Raw genomic sequence first — 7,556 nt, 5'->3', positions numbered from 1 at the left:
CTCTCCCGCCCCCTACATGGGCATGGGGACATTTTGGGAAGGGGCGGACCCCAGGGGAAAGCAAAGCTTCTCAGGGAACCCCCACATTCTCTCACTGAAGTGTCCCACCAGAGCCCCTTGGCAGCACCCCCCCCATCCCAGAGCCCCTTTCAAAGGAAAAAGAGAGGCTCAGGGTCTGAATTCATGACCATAACTGAGGCAGGGCTGTGGCCCCCCCCAGGTCTTCCCGCTCTCTGGCCTCCCTCTTCCTCAGGCCTGAGGCTGGGGGCCTCAGTACCCCTCCCCTCAGAGCCCTCACCCCCACACCTGCCTTTGGAGAGTTAATTGTCCGAGTGAGGTGCTTAGCCTATTAGCCCTGAGAACACAAAGCAATAATAATCTTTGTTACTGAGACTCGGCTGTTTGTGGTTTTTTTGTTCTTTTTTTTTTTTTTTTAATGTTTCCTAATAAATGAGAAGCTGCATTTTATTGGTTTTTATTTTCATTTTCTACACATTTGAGTGGAGTCCTGAGGGATCCGGCTCTTCTTTCTCCCTTCTCCCTGACCCCACTCCTCTGAGGCCACCCTTGGGCTCAGGGATCTGGAACTCTGTTTTCTGATTTGTTTGGGGGATTTTTTTTTAAAGATGTTACAAGGTGTTTCAAAGCCAGCAAGTTACCACTCCCCAGTGTCTCTTCTCTCCATCTCTGTAACTTCTTTTTCCAGGTTTTATTTTCAGTTTTAAATTCCTAATAAATTATTTGAAAACGGTCCCGGCCAGTGTCTTGTCTGTATTTGGGTCAGGGGACCTCAGGGGTTCTTTTTTTTTTTTTTCTCCCTTTAAAAATCACAGACTTCCTCACTTTGCATTTGACCCAGCTTCCAACTCCACTTTCTCACCCAGCCTCACGGTTTCGTGCTGGACCCCCATTCAGGCTGGACCCCCTTCCTGTGGTTTATCTTCAGCCCAGAGACCCCAGAGGGGATAAGGTGAGGAGGGTCTCTTATGGCCCCAAATGGTTATGTTTCTGCTAGTGGGTCCTCCCCTTCCTACCTGGGGGGGCATTTCCTCTGAGCCTCCCTTTTCCCATCTGTCAGAGGAGAATGAGGAAAGCCAGATATAAAAGGTCATGCGTTGTATGATTCTATTCATGGAAAAACTTCCCAAACAGCAAACCCCTGGAGAGGAAGCGAATTAGGTTGCCTAGGGTTAGAATAAGGAGCTCTGGTAGCTGGTAGTAAGTAGCTGAGCTGTAATCCCAAAGGCACGCGGTTCTAATCCACTAGCTGCTCTGTGAGAAGAGGAGGACAATCTTCTTTGTGAAAAACTGCCTCTGAAAACCTGCGGAAGAGTCAGCTGTGGGTCTATTCCAACCACAGTGAAACAACAGAGTTCGAATAAGGAGCTCTGGTGAGGTAGCTTGTTAACTGCTAATCCAATGATCAGAGATTTGAATCCACAGGCTGCTCTGAGGGGGAAATATGGACAGATTTACAACCCCAGAAAGCTGAGGGAGGGACGCCATGTGTCAGAATCCACTTTGAGGGCAGTGGATTTGGTGTTTTTAGGGTTGGAAAAGTAACACCTTAGTGAGCTGTTGTGTGTACCACTGATTTCAGAACTGACTCATAGCCAGCTCTCTCTGGTGGGTTTTCAGAGGCAGTAAATTTCACAAGAGCAGACTGCCCATCTTCCACTTAGCAGCTGGCGGATTCGAACCACCTACCTTTGCATTCATAGTGCAATTCCTTACCACCAAGCTACCAGAGCTCCCTTGCTCTTAATTGACACTAGTTTCCTTTGGCGATGAGGGAAACCTTTTTTGGAACTAAAGAGAAGTACTTAACACTGAATGTACTAGGTACCACTGAACTGTAAGCTTTAAAGCGGTTTCTGTTACATCAATGTTGTTAGGTGCCATCGAGTCAAGTATGTATGACTCATAATGATCCTATGGACCTCCCTGCCCTCTCCTGTGCCATGCTCATCATCCCTGAAACACTTGAGTCCGTTGCCAAAGTCCCAGTGTCAGTTCATCTTGTTACGGGTCTTCCTCTCCTTCACTGACCCTCCGTCCTTCCAAGCATGATGCCCCTTTCCAAAGAATATTCCCACATAGCTAAACCACCTCAAAAAGTGCTGATGGAAAACACCACTAGCATTCAGGAAGGAGAAGAAAAGGATGGGAGCTTTGGACATGGGAAAAGGTGTGGACATATGGACAATCTGCTGATCCACACAATAGCAGAGGTCTAGGTAAGGATAAGGTGTATACAGCCCTCTGTATCTCCTCACATTTCACTGGATGAACGTTCAGATCCAACCAAATGCCCTTGGTCGCGTTAAATCTGACTCTGGCGACCCTCCACTGCGTTTCCAAGGCCGTAAATCTTAATAGGACAAGGCTGCCCGTCTTTCTCCCACGGAGCAGCCTGGGGATTCAAACCTCAGACCTTTCGGTTAAAAGTCTAACAGGTTATAAAGTAGTCACCAGGGCGCTTTATATTACATGACGGGGTTAACCCCAAACCCCCGCTATCCAGTCAGTTCCAATTCCTAGTGGGTTTCTGAGGATGCAGATCTCCGGGATCTCTCCCCATGGAGCGCCTGTTATTCTGTGCTGCCGAGGCAGACCTGACCCTCCAGTGGACCTTCGGAGGCATTCAATCACACGGGAGATTGCCCCTCTTTCTTCCACCAGTGCATTCAAACAGACACCACTTCACTTAGCAGCTAACAGCACTATCCCACCAGGGCTCCTTCAGTGGCTGGTGGCCGCTATTATTCTTGTTACTGAAGAGAGCCCTGGGCTAAGAGGAAGGCAGAGAGATTCTCATCTTATCGCCATCACTTTCTGGCTTTTCAAGTGCTCAGTATTCTTCACCTTTACAGATGAATCAATACAGAAGAATACCTCCGTGTTCTTCATCTTTACATTCTTAGAATGGGGATGGTGAAGCCTCGCCACAACTCTTATTAGGAGATTGTTAAGACTGAAAGCTCCCTGCCCCGTGCCAAGCCTAAAGAAGTGCTCTCCAAATGTTAGCTGTTCCTGAGTGCTTCCTGGAAGCAGGGGCCTTGCCCCAGCATCTGGGCAGGCGTGACCTTGCGGGAGTGTGGGTACACAGACACCTGAAGGGGTGGGTAGAGAAGCTATCCTTAGCTGTTCTTTCCACTGGGGAGTGTGTTTTTCCCAGGCTGGGAGAAGCTGGGCTACTTGCACCTGTACAGGGCCACAGGGCTGGGCAAGGTCACAGGGCACAGTGTAGAGGCTGGAGGGTGGGCTGCCTGGGGGGCATTCTTCCCCTACCTCTGTGACCCAGGTGCCAGGTTTGGGCTGTCCCACGGGGTCTGCTTTCTTCCCGGGGGAAAGGTCCAGCAGCAGCTCTCCCCCCTCTCCCACCATGCGCTCTGCCCAAGCCCCCACGTGGGAATTGACCAGCCTGGCTGGTTGGAAAGCCTCCAGCTGGCTGGTGTGTACTGGCCATGCCCTCTCCTCCTGTGGACTGTGGTAGCATGAGCATCAGATCTGCCTCACAGCTTGGCCCTGCTGTGTGGCACGGTGGCAGTCACTTAACCTCTCTGAGCCTCACTGGCCTTAAGGGAACTCTGGTGGTAGTATCCATAGTGAGGCATTTGGCCTCAAGTCACCTCAAGTATTTCAAGTAAACCCGCTGCTGTTATGTTGAAACCGGCTCCTAGTTGACCCTCCTCCAGAAGGTTTTCTGAGGCTGTAAATCCCACCTGCCGGAGGAGACTGCCCATCTTTCTCCCTGTGAGCCAGAGAGTTTCAGCCTCCGAGTTAGCAACACAATTCCCTAACTCTCTGTGGACCAACTGACTACACCACCAAAATCTAAACCCATTGTCATAGATTAATAACAACTCTATAAAACAAAGCAGAACTTACAATGAAAGAATTAAAATTTTGTGTGTGTGTACCGTCAAATCAGATTTGACTGGTACAGGAGGAGATTGTTCCTCCTTCTCCAGCAAAGCATCTGGTGGATTTGAACCACTCACCTCTGGAACTGCAGTGCAGTTTCTTGCCATTAGGCCAGCTCACACACAAAAAAATTTTTTTTCAGAGAAAAGAGAACTGGGGAGGGGAAGGGTGGGCAGGGAGGAAAATGTGCAACAATGAATAAATGGAAATTTTTTAAAAAATTAACAGAATAGGCGAGCTCTGGTGGCCTAGTGGCAGGAAACTGCACTGCAATCCCAGAAGTGCGCGGTTCAAATCCACCAGATGCTCTGCTGAAGAAGGAGGAACAATTGCCTCCTGTACCAGTCAGATCCAATTTGAAGGTACACACATAAAAAGAATATAAATATATAAATAAAAATTTAAAAAAAATTAACAGAATAGAACTGGCCCCAAAAGGTTTGCAAGGCTGTAAATCTTTACTGAAGCAGACAATGCCATCTTTCCCATCTCACTCATGAGTGGGTGGAGGATTTGAACAGTTCACCTTTGGGTGCTTAACCACAGCACTACCACTCCACTACCTCCTTGTGTAGACTTCTCAAAACCAGATCCACTGCTGAGGAGTCGATTCTGATTCATGTCGACCCTCTGTTAGGTTCTAGAGGCTGTAACTCTTTCTTCCTTGGAACAGCTTGCATGTCAAGTTAGAAATTCAACGCAGTGCCAAATCTCCAGTGGCTGCCTGAGTCTGTAAACAGCAGGAGATTGCCCATCTTTCTCCCTCGGAGACAAGTCAGAGCTGACTCATAGCCAACCCTCCAGGGAGTTTTCAGAGTTTTCAAAAGTAGGAAATTGCACAGAAGCTTGCCCATCCTTCCTTCCACGGTGCAGCTGGTGGATTTGAATCTCCTGCCTTTGGGTTGGCAACACGACTTCTTAACCTACTGTGCCACCCGAGCTCCCTAAATGAATGTTGTCAAGTCTCGGAGGACTGTGTGGCTGTGTCTACGCCTCCTTTCTAGGGCCACGGTCTAGATCCATTTAGCACCATCCACACGCAGATCCAGGACTGGGGTCTGGTCCTCTTTGTGTTCGTGACCCCAAACCACCCAGATAAAAGGCCTTTAACTCTTGGGAGGCTGAGCCTTTCCTTGGCTTGGGCAGCCTCTACTCATTCTGGGACTTGAAGTTGGGCCAGTGTGGGGTTAACCCTAAATCAACACACCTCTCCTCCAATGGCTCCCACAGTCCATCTGACAGAACCTTCCATGTCTACTACACTGTCTGATACCGAGCCACTAGCATGTGGCTAGGGAAAGAGCAGAACTGCCCCCAAAGGGTCTCCAATGCTGTAGTCTTTACAGAAACAGTCTGCCTCATTTTTCTCCCACAGAGCAGCCAGTGGATTTGAACCCCTGACCTTTCAGTTAGCATCCCAACACTTAATTTACTCACCACCACGTCTCCTTATAGGATTGCTATAAGTCAGAATTGACTCAGTGGTATTGGATTCAAGGTATTTTGTGTGGTTTGATTTTTGTTGTATTTTTTTTTGAGCCATGTGTGGCTCTGAGTACTTAAAATGTGGCCTGTGTGACTGAAAGACTCAGGGTGGCAGAAATAGTTAAGCATGAGGCTGTAAAATAGAAAGGTTGGCAGTTCAAATCCATCTAGAGGCACGACAGAAGGAAGGTCTGGCAGTCTCCTTGTGGAGGCTCATAGCCATTGCAACCCCATGGGATGCAGGTCAGCTCAGAAACACATGGGGTCGCCAGGAGTCAGCATCCGCTCAACCGTGCTTGGGGGTGTGACAGACTGAGACAGACTGATTCATTTTAATCTCATTTTGAAGAATTTTAACAGCCTCAGGTAGCCCATGGCTGCTGTGTGAGCACCAGCTGATCTAGAAATCTCAGACAAGGCTGATGAGAGGCGTGGTATGAAACAGATGGGTGGCACAGAGGCAGAGGCAGGCCCCAGTTCATGTGTCATCTGCCCTCACACTGGGTCTCGGTTTCCCCATCTGTTCATAAAATGTGAAGGCCCTTCCCTGGGACTCTCGGGTGAGGCATGAAACAGGGAAGCCCATCATCCTCGGCCCCAGTGCATCCAAGAGAGAAGCACAAAGCCCTAGAACTGTCTTCGTGTAAAGATTGCTGTCTAGTTGTTGGAACTGACCCACAGCTGAGACTTCACGTTTTCCAAGGGCTGTAAATTGCTCCTTTCTCTCAAGGAGCAGCTGATGGATTAAGCCTCCTGCCTTTGGTTTGCCAGCATAACTCCTTACCAGTAGGTCACCAGAGCACCTACCTTAAAGAAACTCTGTACAGGTGCTGACTCTGTCCTATAGGGTCATGATGCATCAGAATCTACTCTACACTGTGGGTTCGTATAAGATTTAGTAAAAGGGTTATCAGTGGGCAGGTGAGGTGAGGAGAGGTATTCTAGAACTTGCTGCTATCTGCTCAATATGAACAAGTTAATTCAACGACATAAACACAGCCCTGGCTACTTCATGGGGCTATTATAGAGATCACTTAGGATTCAACCACGGAAAAAATAAATTACAGAATTTTACCCATTATGTGAATGGTCGAGGATAAACACATCCACAGAGACAGAAAGCATACTGGCGGCTGGATGCCAGGGGCTGAGGGTGGAAAAGGAGGATAATACTAAAAGTTTTGTGGGTTTCCTTCGGGATTGTAAGAATGTTCTAAGGGGAGCTCTGGTGGCCTAGTGGCAAGGAGCTGCAACTATAATCCCAGAGGCGAACGGTTCGAATCCACCAGATGCTCTGCCGGGGAAGGAGGGATAATCTCCTCCTGTACCAGTCAGATCTGATTTGACGGTACACGCACACAAAAATAATAAAGAATGTTCTAGAACGAGATGGTGGTGATGGTTGCTCAGTGTCATGAATAGAGTATATGCCACTGAATTGTGTACTTAAAAGCCATTCAATGTTGTGTGGGGTTTACTGGGGGAGGGGAGTGTTCTGTAGACACTGGATGTGGTGGTTCTACTCCTGGTGCCTCTAAAATCCTTTATTGTTCCAGAGTCAGACTCAAGCCTGTGACCACAAAAGTCCTCAGTTTCTTTCCAGGTATGACAGTGGGAGGCAGGGAGGGGAATGGTATTTGTTCTGTGGGGAAAATGACCTGTGTTTTTCACATGAGACCAAAATCTGAAACTCTGTTCTGTCATTGGCCTTGGGCAAGTGACTGTACCTCTCTGAATCTGTTTCCTTACCACCAAAGCGCATGCTGGATGGGACTACTCCACCAGGCCCACAGAGCAGAGCCGGAGATGTGGAGACCCCAGCCATTCCCTTCCAGACTCCTTCCCCTCTCTCTCAGTGGGACACTGAGACTGTGGCTGGATGCAAAGGGGTAGGGTGTGGGGGTGACGATTCCAAGACCTGCAAATTCACTGAGGTTACAAGGTGCTGAGGACAGACTCCACCATTGTTCTCAATGCCCTCTCGCTGGCGAGCTGGTCAGGGTTCTGACCACAGTGGACACTCAAGGCCAGCCTCCAGTTGGCTGGGAGCAGAGCAAACACTTCAGCCTTATCTTGGGGACTTGAGCAGCTATAAGGAAGGAGGGCTGGGCCCTTCTTCCTCTACGTCCAGACTCGCGCACACA

Source organism: Elephantulus edwardii, unplaced genomic scaffold (genome assembly GCF_000299155.1).
Source record: "Elephantulus edwardii isolate Elephantulus edwardi_28Jun2011 unplaced genomic scaffold, EleEdw1.0 scaffold00089, whole genome shotgun sequence".
In the NCBI taxonomy this organism is placed as follows: domain Eukaryota; kingdom Metazoa; phylum Chordata; class Mammalia; order Macroscelidea; family Macroscelididae; genus Elephantulus; species Elephantulus edwardii.
This window is presented reverse-complemented; position numbering follows the sequence as displayed.